This window comes from Tachyglossus aculeatus, chromosome 3 (genome assembly GCF_015852505.1).
Source record: "Tachyglossus aculeatus isolate mTacAcu1 chromosome 3, mTacAcu1.pri, whole genome shotgun sequence".
Lineage (NCBI taxonomy): Eukaryota > Metazoa > Chordata > Mammalia > Monotremata > Tachyglossidae > Tachyglossus > Tachyglossus aculeatus.
This window is the reverse complement of record NC_052068.1, coordinates 48537650-48555717: the sequence shown is the minus strand read 5'-3', so window position 1 is coordinate 48555717 and position 18068 is coordinate 48537650. Positions and strand designations below refer to the sequence as shown.

The following is an 18068-nucleotide window of genomic DNA, read 5'->3' as shown; positions in this document are numbered from 1 at the left end:
TCTCTATGGCCTGGAAGTTCCTTCCATTTCAAATATGCCAGACTACCCCTTTCCCCACCTTCAAAGTATTGTTAAAATCACATTTACTCCGAGGTCTTTCCCAACCAAGCCCTCTTTCTCCAACTTCCTCTCCCCTCTGCATCAACTATGAAGTTGGATTTGTACCCTTTAAGCACTTGATTATCACCCCACCACCAGCCCCACAGCACTTACATACAGTTCTCTAAATTATTTATGTTTTTATTTTAAAGCCTGTTTTCCCCTCTAGACTATAAACCCCGGTGGGCAGGGAATGTGTCCACCAACTCTGTTGTATATAATCTCCCGATCACTTAGTATTTTGCACACAGTAAACACACTGTAAAAGCATTGATTGATTGATCAATCAGTTTACCTCTGCCAAACCAGTTCTTGCTAATGTTAGGTTTGGGCCAAGGTGCGCCTGTTGTAAGCCAAAAACAAAAAAAAAAAAATCCACATTCTCTTTGTAAATAGGGCTTGTGATTCTACCTTAATGGGTAATTGTGTAAATTACCAGTTCTATTTGGCCATGGAAGAACAACACTTGATCTAAATGTGTTTTCATCAACATTTTCTCCTAGCCCGTGACTGTTGGGGACTAACAGAAGGGACTAGCCAGAGTGGTCTGACTAGTGTTCAGAAGGTGGCAGACACTGTTCATTCATTCATTCAATCATATTAAGTGCTTACTGTGTGCAGAGCACTGTTCTAAGCACTTAGGAAAGAGCAATGCATCAATAAACAGTGACAATCCCTGCACAAAATGAGCTCACAGTCTAGAAGAGGGGAGGCAGCCATCAATACAAATAAATTGTTACAGATATGTATGTGAGTGTTGTGGAGCTGGGGGTGGTGGGAGAAGAGCAAAGGGAGCAACTCAGGGTGAAGCAGAAAGGAGTGGAAGATGAGGAATAGTGGGGATTAGTCTGTGAAGGCCTCTGGAGGTGATTTGTCTTCAGTAATGCTTTGAATGGGGGAGAGTAATTGTCTGTCGGATTTGAGCAGGAAGGGCATTCCAGGCCAGAGGCAGGATGGGGGCCAGGGGTTGGCGGTGAGACAGGTGAGAGTGAGGCACAGTGAGAAGGTTAGCACCAGAGGAGTGAAGTAAGCCAGCTGGATTGTAGACAGACAGAAGTGAGGTAGGATGGGGCAAAGTGATGGACTGCTAAGAAAAGACTGGTGATAGCCTAATCTAAGAGAAGTGAGGAGGAGGATTTGATGGGAAATGCCTTTCCATCAGATTTGAGAGTTCATCGAATTTGATGGTCAATAATTCTATCTCTGAAACTATAATAATAACAATGATGGCATTTATTAAGTGCTTACTATGTGTAAAGCACTGTTCTAAGCGCTGGGGAGGTTACAAGGTGATTAGGTTGTCCCACGTGGTCACATTCTTAATTCCTATTTTACAGATGAGGTAACTGAGGCACAGATAAGTTAAGTGACTTGCCCAAAGTCAGACAGCTGACAGGTGGTGGAGTCGGAATTTGAACCCATGACCTCTGACTCCCGTGCTCATCGTGGCTCAGTGGAAAGAGCCCGGACTTTGGAGTCTGAGGCCATGGGTTTAAATCCCGGCTCTGCCAATGGTCAGCTGTGTGACTTTGGCCAAGTCACTTAACTTCTCTGGGCCTCAGTTACCTCATCTGTAAAATGGGGATTAAAATTGTGAGCCCCCTGTGGGACAACCTGATCACCTTGTAACCTCCCCCGTGCTTAGAACAGTGCTTTGCACATAGTAAGCACTTAACAAATACCACCACCATCATCATCATCATCAACACTGAGCCACACTGCTTCTCTATATTATACTATACTTCAGTTGTCCTCAGAACAGCCCCAGGAAGAATTGAGAAGAAGAAGAAGGGAGAATGGCATTATGCCCATTTTATAAGAAGGAATTGAGACAGTACAGTGCTCTGCACACAGTAAGCGCTCAATAAATACGATTGATTGATTAAGTGACTTTCTCCAGATCACCCAGTAGGTTACTCCAAAGCTAGGACCAGAATCCTCCAAGTCTACAGTCTTTCCACTAGATCATCCTGCCTTAGTATCTAGGGTTCAGGCCTTTGCAGGAAAAGTCAGTCTCAATGGCTCATCCCTTAGACTGCAAGCCCCATATGGGGCAGGTACTATGTCTAGCTGGATTATCCAAAATCTACCCCAGAATTTAGTACAGTGCTTAGCATGTAACATGTTGAAAAGAGGTAAAAGCACATGGGAGTGGGGAAAATTCACAGGGCTGAGATGGCTCTCAGTTTATCTCATTAAGACAATGCAATTTGGCATCTCTCAAAACCCTAGTGTAAATGTGAGCTATTACAGACTGGATAATAGAAGTGCAGAAACACGAGACAGGTTTTTTCATGACACATGAAAAGAGTGACCACGAGGAAGGGTCAGGTTTTGCATTTCAGTAATGGAGCAAGAAGCTGAAGCATTAATGGCATTTTCTAAGCTTCAGAAAATAAAAGTGAACATTTTAGCCGGTGTCAAGAGGGTTGGGAACAAATATCAAGGATGCCTTGTTTTTCCTTATCTACTACCAATTTTCAGATGAGAGGGTCTGATTTACTGAGAAGCAGCGTGGCTCAGTGGAAAGAGCACGGGCTTTGGAGTCAGAGGTCATGGGTTCGAATCCCGACTCCACCACATGTCTGGTGTGTGACCTTGGGCAAGTCACTTAACTTCTCTGAGCCTCAGTTACCTCACCTGTAAAATGGGGATTAAGACTGTGAACCCCACATGGGACAACCTGATCACTTTGTATCCCCCCAAGCGTTTAGAAAAGTGCTTTGCACATAGTAAGCGCTTAACAAATGCCAACATTATTATTATTATTATTATTATTACTGGGATTTCAATCCAGTTACAATGGTGTGATCAGCCAGTTGAAACCAGATGCAGACAAGAGTTCAAACCCTCACCTTTGGGCCATCCACTGCTACAGGGGACTGATGTGAAATGAAACAGTGGACACTGTCATTACATTTTTAAGCTTCTTTTATCACTCTACCTACCCACTTTTAGATTTCAGCTGACGGCAGATGTTGGTGAAATGTTTTAGAATGCTTGCTAGAAAAAATGCATCCTTTAAGATTGTATTGAGTCTTATGTGAGCATTCATAGTTAGCTGCTGTGACTTGTTTCCCAAGTAAGTGGTTTGCCCACTTTGAGAAACTGATTAATAATAATTGGAATCAATTATTTCATTGATTCTACTTCAGTGAGAGTAACATAATCCACCCTTTGGGATGGATGAGTCACTGTGAGGAGGGGAAATGATGAGAGGCTTATTTCAATCTCTGTGGCTAGTGAAGCATAATATTTGAATCATTTCAACACCATTCAACTTAATATTTCAATCATTCAATCTATCTTTATATCTTTTTGGCCTAATGGCTAGAGGACAAACATGGGAATAGGAAGGACACGGATTTGCCACTTCTCTGCTGTGTAACTGTGGGCAAGTCGCTTACCTTCTTTGTGCCTCAGTTAACCTCATCTGTAAAATAGGGATTCAGATTGTGAGCCCCATGTGGGACAGGGACTATATCCAGTCAGATTATCTAAGGGGTCAGAAGAGACATTTAATGTCCATTTTATAGATGAGTAATTGAGGCACAGAGAATAACAATAATAATGATGGCATTTATTAAGTGCTTACTATGTGCCAAGCACTGTTCTAAGACTGGAGGAGATACAAGGTAATCAGGCTGTCCCACACTGGGCTCACAGTCTTAATCCCCATTTTACAGATGAGGCAAGTGAGGCCCAGAGAAGTGAAGTGACTTGCCCAAAGTCACACAGCTGACAAGTGGCGGAGCTGAGATTAGAACCCAGATCCTCTGACTCCCATGCTGCGTACGGTATTCCATGTTGCTTCCCGTTTCTGTACTTCTCCAAAGGTCATCGGGATGACCTACCTCTCCAGGAAAGATGAACAGTGAAAATATCTCCACATTTCTGATTAACTTAATACTCTGGAATGCTGTCCCAAATGCATCTCCCAGAACCTCCTGGGTAACCTTGCTCATCATCCACCTGGTCTCAACTGGGAAGCAGCATGACCTAGTGGAAACAGCATAGGCCTGAGAGTATGGTTCTGGGTTCTAATCCTGGCTCCACAATGTGTCTACTGTGTAACCTTGGGCAAGGCACTTAAGTTGTATCTGCCTGTTACCTCATCTGTAAAATGGGGATATAGCTGGGAGTCCCATTTGGCACATGGATTTTGTCCAACTTGATTATATTTTATCTATCCCAGCAGACAGTGTCTGGCATTTAGTAAGTGCTTAAAAAATATCATTAAAAAAAACAAAAACTGGGAGTCTTGGCTTTGAACAATGCACTGAAGGAGGTTTCAATAAAGTAGAAGTAATAGTACTTTTTTAAGTGCTTATTGTTTGCAGAGCACACTGTACAGGATGATAGAAGAGAATACCCAAGTTAGAATTAAATATTCAATCAGTCATATTTATTGAGTGCTTACTGTGTGCAGAGTACTAAACTAAGTGCTTGGAAAGTACAGTTCAGCAATAAAGAGAGACAATCTCGCAGTTCCTATCCTTCAGGGGATTCATCATCATCATCAATCATATTTATTGAGCGCTTACTATGTGCAGAGCACTGTATTAAGCACTTGGGAAGTACAAATTGGCAACATATAGAGACAGTCCCTACCCAACAGTGGGCTCACAGTCTAAAAGGGGGAGACAGAGAACAAAACCAAACATACTAACAAAATAAACTAAATAGAATAGATATGTACAAGTAAAATAAATAAATAAGTAAATAGAGTAATAAATATGTACAAACATATATACATATATAGAGGTGCTGTGGGGAAGGGAAGGAGGTAAGAGGGGGATGGAGAGGGGGACGAGGGGGAGAGGAAGGAGGGGGCTCAGTCTGGGAAGGCCTCCTGGAGCAGGTGAGCTCTCAGTAGGGCCTTGAAGGAAGGAAGAGAGCTAGCTTGGCGGATGTGGGGAGGGAGGGCATTCCAGGCCAGGGAGATAACGTGGGCTGGGGTTCGACAGTGGGACAGACGAGAACGAGGCACAGTGAGGAGATAGTGGCAGAGGAGCGGAGGGTGCGGGCTGGGCTATAGAAGGAGAGAAGGGAGGTGAGGTAGGAGGGGGCGAGGTGATGGAGAGCCTTGAAGCCGAGGGTGAGGAGTTTCTGCCTGATGCGCAGATTGATTGGTAGCCACTGGAGATTTTTGACCTGAGTCCCAAGTCAGCCTCTTCCTGGTGACTTTCTAAATGATGTTAAGCTTTCTGGGTTTATATATTCCCATCTACAAAGCCAGAGAGAAATATGGGCCAGAAGCTATATGAGAATGTGCCCTTTATACATTTGAATATCCATAGAAAGAAGGGAAGAAGATAGAAGAGTCAAAAGGAGGAGAGGGAGGGAGGGAGGGATGAAAGAGAATTATGGAGGGGGATAAGAAAGGGAACAAGATGGTAGAACACACATAACCAAGACTAATGGAAAATGCAGCTTCTTGTACTGGGTGGACATTCATAGTCTCTGAAATTACAGCCGAGGAACTGATCCCAGCATGAACTATTATATACTTTCCTTTTCAGCCAGCGTGGGATTTAGGGACATTGTTATTAGCAAAATCACCCCTTACATATAGATTCATAGGCTATAGAGATTAAGATCATGGAGGCCAGTTTACTCAGTAGGTGAACATGAATTTTCATTGCTCTTACCAGCAGTCTTTCCTTTGTAGATCAGAGAGCACAGTCTCTTTCTTGATTGGAAAGCTTAAGTCTCATCTCAATCCTAGATAAAAGTTTTAATCATATCATGGTGATCTGATAGAATTGTATTTTTGACCCATTTTACTTAAGAAGAGATTAACATTAAAAACTAGTTTCCAATTCATGTGCCAGTTTTCAGCAAGTAGTACATGAAAGTCAAATCACTGAAACATTTGCCCATTTGTCCCTTGAAAGACAAAGACCAGTACTACCACTCCCAGGGAGGTGTAGTGTAGAGAAGACAGGCAACAATTAGCTCCAAGTCAGGGTCCTTTAATCCCACTCCTTCCCAAGAGGTGGACCACTTGCATGTATAATAGATGCAATACATCTATTGTTTCACATAACTCCACCACTAGCTGACACAGTCAATTCCCCTTGGCCTTCCCGTAGATGATCCCAGTAGTGCAAACCATCGTTTGTGCTCATGCTGTCAGTTGGATTCTGTGTCTTCTCATTGATGTTTGAGCAGGAAGTTGGCACCTCTCGATTTCCAGTGGTTCCTGTGGTAAGCAAGAGTGACTGCACCTTGTCATGCAGAAGCCATTTCCTAAGAGACTTTTATTTGACCCCATTAGCAACAAGATCAAAGGAGGAATTGGAGGAGAAACTGTATTATCTTTCTGAAAAGTTTTGAGGCCATGAATTGATGAATTGTTTTGCAGAGGGGCTTGAGGAGGCGCTACATTTCTCTGTTGGGCAGGAAAAAGTACTGCTGGATGGGGCTACACCTTTGGGGGTTAGCATGAGGGGAAGGGTCGCTGTCCCCTGTGGCTTACCTGTTAATGAGGAAGTCAGCAGGCAATCCTGAGCAGCCCCCACTACCACCTCTTGCCCCCGCCTCCCCGAAACAACTGATAAAAGGGGGAAAGAAGTGGTCCCCCGCGCCAGGGCAAGACTACCTGAGCCATGTGCTGAAACATCTACTGTGGCCATGGCGAAACCAACTAAGACTTGAACCAGGATGGTAAGCTGCAGGTGGCCGGATTTCTTGAAACTCCTCCAACATACGGACTTAGGGAAGCTAGCAGGGTAGGTAGCTATTCTGTGACCTGTGCCTTTGTGTGCATGTATGTGTGTACACAAGTTTTAGTTTACCCCCTTTCTAGCTAGACTGAGTGCAATAAAGTTTTCCGCTGTATACAGTAGTGGTTTAGTTTCACTTTGAAGTCATTATTGAGCCCCTGATATTGGGGGAGACAAATTCCCATGCAAAAGGACTCATAGGTCAAATGCCTGATGTAATGGGGGAGACAAATTCCCTGGCAAAAGAGCTCATAGAGTGAGCATCTGATATTAAGGAGGGGCAATTTCTGGTGATGGGATCATGACAATACCCATTCATCACTCTTGGACCCTCCTCCTTCTCCATCTTGTGTCCTGATCTGCCATCTTGGAGCCAGGTGGTCCAGAGATAGGGAAGCATCCTCCAAAAACCTAGGTTCTGGGGAAACATGGGGAGTTAGGTTTGATCCTAAGGTACAGTGGGGAGAGGGATGGAGGTGTCTTGTGGCAGCAGCAGCCCAAGAAGACAGTGTGGGCACTTAGTCCCCACATTGTCATATTTTGCAGATTCTCGTTGGTGGATGAGTGGGAGGCCGTCATCCCTTGGTCTCCAATGGTTCCCATTCATCACTCTTGGTTCCTCTCTCTCTCATTGATCTTCACCTCATGGCCAGATCTGCCATGTTGGGAGCTGGTAGCACAGAGGTGGGGGAAGGTCTCTACAATACCAAGGTGTTGAGGAAACATGGGGTGCAATATGCTATAGGGTGGGAGGTTGAGGTGTCGTACAGTGGCAGCTATTCCAGGAGATGCCATGGATTCTGCCCTGAGGCGGAGGCTCAGGGATGTACCATGACACATTTTTGTTTTGGGGGTGTGTGTGGAAAGAGAGCTAATCATCAATCGTATTTATCATCTATTGTATTTATTGAGCGCTTACAGTGTGCAGAGCGCTGTACTAATCTAACTGAAGGTGGAAGGTGCACTGTATATGGGCACAAAGGTACTGTCATGCTGCATAGGTGTTTTGTAGCAACAGTGATGCAGGCCCTTGGGGTAGGCCACAGATGAGAAAGGATGAGGGGTGGGGAGGGTGGGATGACATTGGCTTTACAGTGGAAGTAGCTCAGAACCCCCTCTCCATGCTTCAGAGTTCACCTTGGACTGAGGGGATGAAGAAGCAGCTCTGTGCTCCTCTTCACCATGACCCATGGGGTTGAATCAGGGGAGTAGAGAGGGAATGAGGAAGAAAACAGTGATAGCCAGGGGACACCCTGCAGTAGCAGAGCATCTTTGCACAGGGATCTGGGGAACCTTGGGTAGGGAGGGGTATTGTATATGATAACAGGCGCTGTGAGTGAGGGGGAGCAGGGACCAGTGTCAGATCCGTGGTGGAAGTGACTTTGATCCACCTCTGTGTTGTAGAGACCACTCCTGAGAAAGGCAAGGGGAACAACCAGATCCAGAATTTTGGTTTTGAACCATTGTATTATAAAATGAAGTTTCTGCTTTGCTGATTTTTTTTTAATAGTCTCACGAGGGCATTCTTTTTAGGTTCAAGCATCATCAATCTAGATGCTGAACATTTGATTAAGCAACTAGCTCATAAGATTTATTAGCTATCTGTAGATGTAGTAGAACTTCAATTTCAGTTTCTTCTGCTGACTTTGAGTACTGTATGTCCCCCTGGAACTTTATCTCTTAAAGGTATACTATGCTGTTGCGTATTCATGATTCTGGTCTGCCTGGTCTCTGAACACACGTTCACTGCTTATAGTCTCCCCTGTCCTTCCTACCACCAAGAATGATGTGAAAAGCGAGTAGCTTTATTCACTTTAAAGAACAGTGTTGCCTGCTGTGTGATGTAGAAGCATTGGCCATAGGCCTCTACTTCAGACTGTTCCAAAAGAACTACTTCCCAACTAACTTGACTTAAATGTAGCCCTGATCCACTGCATATTTTAAGATATATTTATTCCTGTTCTTACAGCCTATTACCCTCTTCACCCCATTCAATCAATCAGTCAATCAATCCTATTTATTGAACTCTTACTGAGTGCAGAGCACTGTTTCTAAGCACTTGGGAGAGTACAAAATGACAGACTTGGTAAACAAACTCCCTGCCTACAAAGCACTTAAGTCTAGAGGGAGAAACAGATATTAATATTAATTTTAATATTACTAAATAATGGATATGTTACATAAGCACTGTGGGGCACAGGAAAGGGTGAAATAAATACAAATCCAAGTGCAGTGGTGATGCAGAAGGGAGTGGGATTTAGTGGATTGATCCTTGTCAGACTCTACACGGATGCCATTAGCAAGTTAAGAAACCATAAGGAAAGATGAAAAACGTCACAGTGAACCTACTTGAAGTTAAAGTCAGAATCTGATCCATGAGCTGAAAGGTAGGGACAAGAAATGAATTTTTTCAGAACTGTGCAGTGTTGATGGAAATATTTGAAATCTTTGTCTGTAGCATGTAATTAAGATGGTAAGTGACTGTGGCGTTTGATTCAAATCAATTACAATTACTTGGTCTACTTGCTCAGATTATACCTGTTCCTCCTAAACCTCTTGTCTTAAGGATATTTTAAATAGTCAAGTTTAATGGGTTCCTGCTATATCTTTATTTCTAATATTGAAATCTAATTTATAATAAGAAACGTGAAACCATGCACAGTGCCATGAAAGATATGGCAAAGGATAGACATAAACATTGCATTGTTGCTATACTGATTTATGTTTGAAATGTATTTTACTCATTAGAACCATATTGGTTGGAATACTTGAGATCTAGGCAAAAAGATGATAAAGTCAATTGTAAGTCCCTTGTGTGTAAGGATTGAGCCTTCTTCCATATATTCTCCCAAGTGCTTAGTTCAATGCTCTGCACCTAGGGACTCAATAAATACTGCTGATTAACATAAACACAAATGGATAGACTTAGAAAATAAATACAAGAAAAATAGCTTTCCTATTTTAGTCTTTGCTTTCTTTTGAATGCTCCTGTACAAAATTTCCAGTTTATTAGCCTTTTCTTCAACACATTCCCAATGACCTGTTCCTCAATAGAGCCCTCCAAATTCTTGACCCCTTCAATTTTCAAAAGTCATTATGCCTCATTTCATCTCCACACCTACCCTTTCTTGACTTGATGCATAAATCCACACCCACAATTCTGCCCTCTCCACTGAACTCGATTTCTTCATTCCCCTGTCCCTCTTTCAATCTCATTCCACCAATCAGCAGCCCTGGATCACCTCTACAGTTCACTTCCTCTACTCCTTTGCTTGAGTTGCATAGCACTCCTGATGGCAGTTGAGGCACCAGGCCTATCTTGTTCTCAAATTCTTCACCTGCTTTAACTCTTCCCTCTCCTCTACCAGCAAAAATACGTCTCTTTGCTTTTTGACTCCCATGCCCATTGCTCTCATCACCTGCTTCAGACTTTTAACGCGCTCTTCAAATCCCTTGTCACTCTGCTTCTCCAATCTCCTCGCCCCAATGACCTTTACCCCTTCTATATTGAGATTTGAAAATCTCCTCTAGTTGGCTACTGTATCAGCCTTCTCTCTGAACCTCCCTATCTCCTGTCTCCAGTCCACAAATAATTCTGCTTCCTGAATCATTTTTCCCATCAGCACAATCAGTCCACGTTACCTAACTCCTCCTTCCGCACAGTAAATTTAAGTCTCTGTCTTGGACTCTCTCCTGTGCTGCTGCTGCCCAGCACAGGGGAGTCTTGACTTGTTACAGATTGCCTTCCACTTGGTAATAATAATGATGGTATTTGTTAAGCACTTGCTATGTGCCAAGCACTGTTCTAAGCGCTGGGGGGGATACAAGGTAATCAAGGTTGTTCCACATGGGGCTCACAGTCTTAATCCCCATTTTACAGATGAGGTAGCTGAGGCCTAGAGACGTTAAGTGACTTGCCCATAGTCACTCAGCTGACAAGTGGCAGAGCCGGGATTAGAACCCATGACCTCTGACTCCCAAGCCTGTGCTCTTTCCACTAAGCCACACTGTTTCTCTGGTAATAATAATAATAATGATGGCATTTATTAAGCACTGACTATGTGCAAAGCACTGTTCTAATCACTGGGGAGGTTACAAGGTGATCAGGTTGCCCCACGGGGGGCTCACAGTCTTCATCCCCATTTTACAGGTGAGGTAACTGAAGTACAGAGAAGTTAAGTGAGTTGCCCAAAGTCACACAGCTGACAATTGGCGGAGCCGGGATTTGAACCCATGACTTCTGACTCCAAAGCCCGTGCTCTTTCCACTGAGGCACACTGCTTCTCATAGCAGCCACTGACCAAGCTATGAAAGGAATGGATATGCCCCTGCTTGACACTCTTTACCATAGTCAGGACTGGTAGAGTACTGGAAACTCTTTAGGTGTGACCCTGAGAGGGGAAGCCTGGAATTCACTCCCCCCTAATATCTGACAGTCCACCACTCTATCCATCTTCAAAACCCTCCTAGAATCATATCTCCTCCAAGAGGCCTTCCCTGACTGCACACTCATTTCCCCTACTCTCAGTCTGTCCTTGTATTTATTGAGCACTCACTAGTTGCTGAGCACTGTAAGCACTTGGGAGAGTACAATATAACAAAGTTGGTAGAATTGTTCCCTGTCCATAACTAGTTTACAATTTAGAGGAGGAGACAGCTGTTAATATGAATGAATAAGTAATTTATAACAATTTATAATATATAATAAAGTGCTCTGGGTTTAGGGATAAGGTGAATAGCAAATGTCCAAAGGTCACAGATCCAGGTGCACAGATGATGTAGAAGAAAGAGTGAGCTGGCAAAAGAGGGCTTAACTGGGGAAGCCTCTTGTAGGAGATGCTACCCTAATCATACTTTGAAATTGGAAAGAGTGGTGGTCTGGTATATATGGAGAGGGGGGGAATTCCAGTCTATGAGGAGAATGTGGGAAAGGTGTTGGTGGTGGATAGATGAGACTGGGGTAAAGTGAGTAAGCTTGTGCTAGAAGAATGGAATGTTGGGGCTGGGCTGTAGTTGGATATCAGTAAACTGAGGTAGGATTGGGAGAGCTGAGTGATTTAAAGCCAATGGTATGGAGTTTCACTTTGGTGGATGAGCAGCCAATAGGGGTTCTTGAGGGGTGGGGAAACATGGTTTTGTAGAAAAATGAACTTGGATGGCAGAGTGAAGTATGGACTGGAGTGGAAAGAGGAAGCAGGGAGATCAGCAAGGAGGCTGATGCATTGGTCAAGGGAGGATAGACTAAGTGCCTGGATTAATGGGGTAGCAGTTTGGGTAGAGAGGAAATGATGGATTTTAGCAATGTTGTGAAGGTTGAATTGACAAGATTTGGTGGCAGATTGAATATGTGGGTGGAATAAGAGAGATGAGTCTAGGACAATGCTAAGGTTATGAACTTGTGAGATAGGGAGGTTAGTGGTAATATTCACAGTGATTGGAAAGACATGGGAACGACAGTGATTTTGGTGGGAAGATAACAAGTTCAGTTTCGTTTATGTATACTTTGAGGAGTCCACAGGACATCCAGGAAGTATGTCCTGAAGGCAGGAGGAAATTTGAGGCTGAAGGGAAGGAAAGAGGTCAGGGCTGGAGATGTAGATTTGGGAGTCATTAAACACTTGCTATTTGCCCCACCTGCATGGCAATTATGAACATATCCTCATATTATTCCATTACCCAATCATTATATTAATGACTGTCCCCCTAGATTGTGAGCTCCTTGTGGACAGGGAATCAATGTTATTATTTTCTCCCAAATGCCTAGTACAGCACTTGATATGTCCTCAGTAAATACCATTAGTAGTCATCAGGCCATTGCTTTTAGTCAAACTCTGTTTAGGATGCTACTATATGGTTGTAGGTGGGCAAAGGAAGGAAATTCCCAGAAAAGAATATTACCATCTATCTCCCTTTCAGAAACAAGATTTCTAGGATGCAGAAAGTTGCAATAATAATAATAATTGATACTTTTAAGTGCCTACTATGTACCAAGTGCATAGGAGTAGGTTCAGGATAATCAGATTGGACATAGTCCCTGTCTCACACAAGTCTCACAGTCTAAATTGTACAACAAACGTCCACTTCTACCACCACTAGACAAGGGGATAGAGAAAATTCAGTCCCCCACTTTGGGTAGGTCGAAAGATGAAGCCAAAAGGGAGGTTTCATTTTTCTAAGGACATAGTGGTTGACATAGTGGTTTAGTTGAAATCTGTGATAATCCAGACTGAGAACATTCTTGCTAGTTGGAATTTAGTCCAAAGGACCATAGAGCACAGAATAAAGGTGGATGAAATTGTGTCGATAAACCATTCCTCAACAATCTTGATTCTTTGCTGGAGTTCATGCATCCATACTGGGTGTCACTGGCATTGTTAGAGTGAGATTTTGTAATCTTATCTAAATGTGATTTTTATTAAGCTCTTACTGTGCTTACCAAGCACTGTACAAAGTCCCGGAGTAGATAGAAGATGAACAGGTCCAATAGAGAAGTAGTGTGGTCTAGTGGATAGAGCATTGACCTGAGAGTCAGAAAGAACTAGTCCTAAACCTGGATCCATCGCTTATCTTCTGTGTGACCTTGGTCAAAGTCACAACTTCTCTGTGCCTTAGTTTTCTTATCTGTAAAATGGGGATTAAGACGATGAGCCCTATGTGGGACAGGGACTAGTGTATTTTATTCATTCATTCATTCAATCATATTTATTGAGTGCTTACTGTGTGCAGAGCACTGTACTAAGCGCTTGGGAAGTACAAGTTGGCAACATATAGAGATGGTCCCTACCCAACAACAGGCTCACAGTCTAGAAGGGGGAGACAGACAACAAAACAGGTGTCAAAGTCGTCAGAACAAATAGAATTAAAGCTATGTGCACATCACTAACAAAATAGAATAGTAACTATGTACAAGTAAAGTAAATAGAATAATAAATCTGTACAAATATATACAAGTGCTGTGGGGAGGGGGAGCAGGAGAGGAAAATGGGGGCTCAGTCTGGGAAAGCCTCTTGGAGGAGGTGAGCTCTCAGTAAGGCTTTGAAGGGAGGAAGAGAGCTAGCTGGGCGGATGTGTGGAGGGAGGGCATTCCAGGCCCAGGGGGAGGACGTGGGCCAGGGGTCGACGGCGGGACAGGTGAGAACGAGGCACAGTGAGGAGGTTAGCAGCAGAGGAGCGGAGGGTATGGGCTGGGCTGTAGAAGGAGAGAAGGGAGGTGTGAGGTAGGAGGGGACGAGGTAATGGTGAACCTTGAAGCCGAGAGTGAGGAGTGTTTGCTTGATGTGTAGGCTGACTGGTAGCCACTGGAGATTTTTGAGGAGGGTAGTAACATGCCCAGAGCATTTCTGCACAGAGATGATCCGGGCAGCAGCATGAAGTATAGACTGAAGTGGGGAGAGACAGGAGGATGGGAGATGAGAGAGGAGGCTGATGCAGTAATCCAGTCAGGATAGGATGAGAGATTGAACCAATTAATCAATCAATCAATCGTATTTATTGAGTGCTTACTGTGTGCAGAGCACTGTACTAACCACTTGGGAAGTACAAGTTGGCAACATATAGAGACAGTCCCTACCCAACAGTGGGCTCACAGTCTAGAAGGGGGAGACAGAGAACAAAACCAAACATATTAATAAAATAAATACAACAGATAAGTACAAGTAAAATAAATAGAGTAATAAATATGTACAAACATATATACATATATACAGGTGCTGTGGGGAAGGGAAGGAGGTAAGACTGGGGGGATGGAGAGGGGGAGGAGGAGGAGAGGAAGGAGGGGGCTCAGTCTGGGAAGGCCTCCTGGAGAAGGTGAGCTCTCAGGTGGGCTTTGAAGGGAGGAAGAGAGCTAGCTTGGTGGATGGGCAGAGGGAGGGCATTCCAGGTCCGGGGGATGACGTGGGCTGGGGGTCGACGGCGGGACAGGCGAGAACGAGGCACGGTGAGGAGATTAGCGGCAGAGGAGCAGAGGGTGCGGGCTGGGCTGTAGAAGGAGAGAAGGGAGATGAGGTAAGAGGGGGCGAGGTGATGGACAGCCTTGAAGCCAAGGGTGAGGAGTTTCTGCCTGAACCAGCAAGGTAGCGGTTTGGATGGAGAGGACAGGGCGGATCTTGGCAATGTTGCGGAGGTGAGACTGGCAGTTTTTGGTGACAGATTGGATGTGAAGGGTGAACGAGAGAGCAGAGTCGAGAATGACACCAAGGTTGCGGGTTTTTGAGACGGGAAGGATGATAGTGCCGTCTACAGTGATGAGAAATTCAGGGAGAGGGCAGGGTTTGGGAGGGAAGATAAGGAGTTCAGTCTTGGACATATTGAGTTTTAGATGGTGGGCCGACCTTAGTGCTTAGAACAGTGACTGGCACATCTTGCCTAATTTTATGCTGTCGAGTCATATCCGACCCTCAGCGACTCCATGAACACATTTCTCCCAGAATGCCCCACCTCCACCTGCAGTTGTTCTGGTAATGTATCCATTAGAGTTTTCTTGGTAAAAATACAGAAGTGGTTTACCATTGCCTTTTTCTGTGCAGTAAACTTGAAACTCCACCCTCGACTCCCTCCCATGCCACTGCTGCCCAGCACAGCAACGTTTTGACTTGTAGCAGATTGCCTTCCACTCACTAGGCACTGCCCAAGCTAGGAATGGAATAGGTATGCTTCTGCTTGACTCTCCCTCTCATAACTGAGACTGGTAGGGTACTGGAAACTCTCCAGGTGTAATCCTGAGATGGGCTAGCACATAGTAAGCACTTAATGAATACCATTATTGTTATTACTATTGTTATCATTATTAGAGGATTACAATCTAAGTAGGAGTAGCTTCATTTTTCAGATGAGGGGAGTTCGGCACAGAAAAGTTAAATGACTTGCCCAAAGTCACACAACATCCAGAATTAGAACCAAAGTTCTTTGACTCCCAGGTTGGGGCCATTCACTAGACCATGCTGCTTCTCTATTGCACCCATTAAAGTCAGACAGAATGACCATTTTCCTATAGCACAGTCAGGTGAATAACTGCATTTACAGCTGCCCAACACTTTGAAACGTCTCCCCTTTCTTGCAAGAATACACCAGACGGTATCTTAGAAGTATGACCTATTATCACTCACATTTTTCCCTTGGAAATGGTGGATTGCAATCAGCATCTCCCCATCTCTGCACTAACCAACCACAGAATAAATGAATTCCCAGATAAGGATAGCCTAGGGTGATATAAGGGAGAGCTTGTACTAGGAGGAAGAGAGTGCAAGATGTCATTCATATAAGTTCTTTCTTCTTCAGTTAGCCTGCCACTGCCCAAATGTATTGTGGTGTTATATACCCAGGCTATAGATCAGCAAAAACTATCTTGCAGCTGGAGAATCCAGGACAGAGGCTACAGGTGTAAGCAGTGAAATCAAACACATTAAGGCAGAATCTCCCTATGCCCATGATATTTGAGATTACCTGGAAAGGGCTATGTCATGGGGGACAAGGCAGTATATTCAGTTCCAACAAACATTCACTGCCACTTGGGGCAAAAAACACATGTGCTGCTGTCAGTGTGCCCCTTCCCCCTATCATGGCAGACTAGGTCATGAAATAGTCATTACCTCTTAATTTAGATCATTCAACCAAATCATTGCTATTCATTTTGTGTGAGGTTTTTGCTGTGCATCTTGGTAACTTTCACATGCTAATCTTGGGTAATTCAATTGGGATTGATTGAACCAGCAATTGAAATATAATCAACTAATTTATCATGCACCATATAAAGCTAGTTTTGTATCATCTCATTTGTTGTTACATGGTGATGCTTAGTGACATGAGATAAGAGATTATGTGGTGCCTGGCCAATCTTTCATTACACTGAAGAAAAGCTTGAATTAGCATAAACTGGCAGGGCATGATGATAATGTATGTTTCAGCAACACTTGAACTCAGCCAATTCTGACCTTGTCTGCTCTGTGGTGGATCTCACTGATTTCAAAGAGAACTTGGGCAGGGCAGAGCTCTGCTGTGAGAGAATCCAAGATGAAAATTTGACTGACTGCTTTTAAACTACAGATAATAGGCCTCCAGGTGGTAGTCAATCAATTATAATAGCTCATGAGACCATCAAATATTGCTGTTTTCCAGAAAAAAAATCCATTGACCCAGATTCCATTGCTAAAGGGAGTGAATTATTCTCTTATTGATGGCACGTTCATTATTAGTTTGCTAAAGCATTCTTCTTATCAGAAGACTATATCAGGCACTTGGAAACACAATAAAAGTAAAAGTCATGGTAACTAGCCTCTAGGAGATTTCAAAATAATGGGGGAAGAAAACTGATTAAAAATTCAAATATTCCGTAGGAAGAAAAATAAGAACATAGTAGAGCAAACAATATTAACAGAATTAGCTGAGACAATCACTCTCCCCCTTTCAAAGCCTTATTGAAGACACATTTCCTCCAAGAGGCCTTCCCTGACTAAGTTCTCCTTTCCTCTTCTCCCTCTCCCTTCTGTGTCACCCTGACTCTATCCCTTTATTCACCCTGCTTCCCAGACCTACAGCACTTATGTACATATCTATAATTTATTTCAATGTCCGTCTCTCCTTCTAGACTGTAAGCTCATTGTAGGCAGGGAATGTGTCTGTTTGCTATATTTTACTCTCCCAAGCACTTAGTACAGAGCTCTGCACATAGTAAATGATCAATAAATACGATTGAATGAATGAATGAATGAAGTAACATATAGGGTGCATCAGCCAGCACGGAGGTTATTTTCCTAGGTATTTGCATGCCAAAGTTGAAATACCAGGCTTATTGCCCCTTCGCAAATAAATGCAATTGCACTTAAGCATTTATTCACTTCACCTTCAGCTCCACAACACTCAGTAAAAACTATTGCTTATTCAGTTGATCATTGAGATTCCTTGGTAGTTTTTCTAGTTAACCTTCTCCCCTACTTTTTGAATATGTTACAGGTCCTGTCTTTGTCAAATCTGTGGCATTTCCTCAGCATCCCACCTCTTTAGCTTGCACTGACTGAGGAATTTTGGAATTTGTCAGTCTAATCTAATCAGAATTGTTAAAAGAATCAGTACAAAAACCAAATGTTATTATTTGGGAGTTCTGTAGGCTGCCTACAACTTGGAAATTAATCTGTGAGAGAGAGGGCATTTAACCAAAATGGTGGACAAGAAAATGAAAATAAAAGCCATGTTATGGTGGGCCTTTCCTTATTTTGTCTAAATTAGAAAAGGAATGACAAATCAATT

At 43.4% G+C, this 18068-nt stretch overlaps 1 non-coding gene across 1 annotated transcript; it reads right to left on the bottom strand.

Annotated features, from left to right (window-relative positions):
• Positions 1 to 15416: 15416 nt before the first annotated feature.
• On the bottom strand, positions 15417 to 15554 carry LOC119926257. The gene has a single exon (XR_005450145.1). It is a non-coding gene; the product is annotated as a small nucleolar RNA SNORA7 (small nucleolar RNA).
• Between the last annotated feature and the right edge of the window lie 2514 nt (positions 15555 to 18068).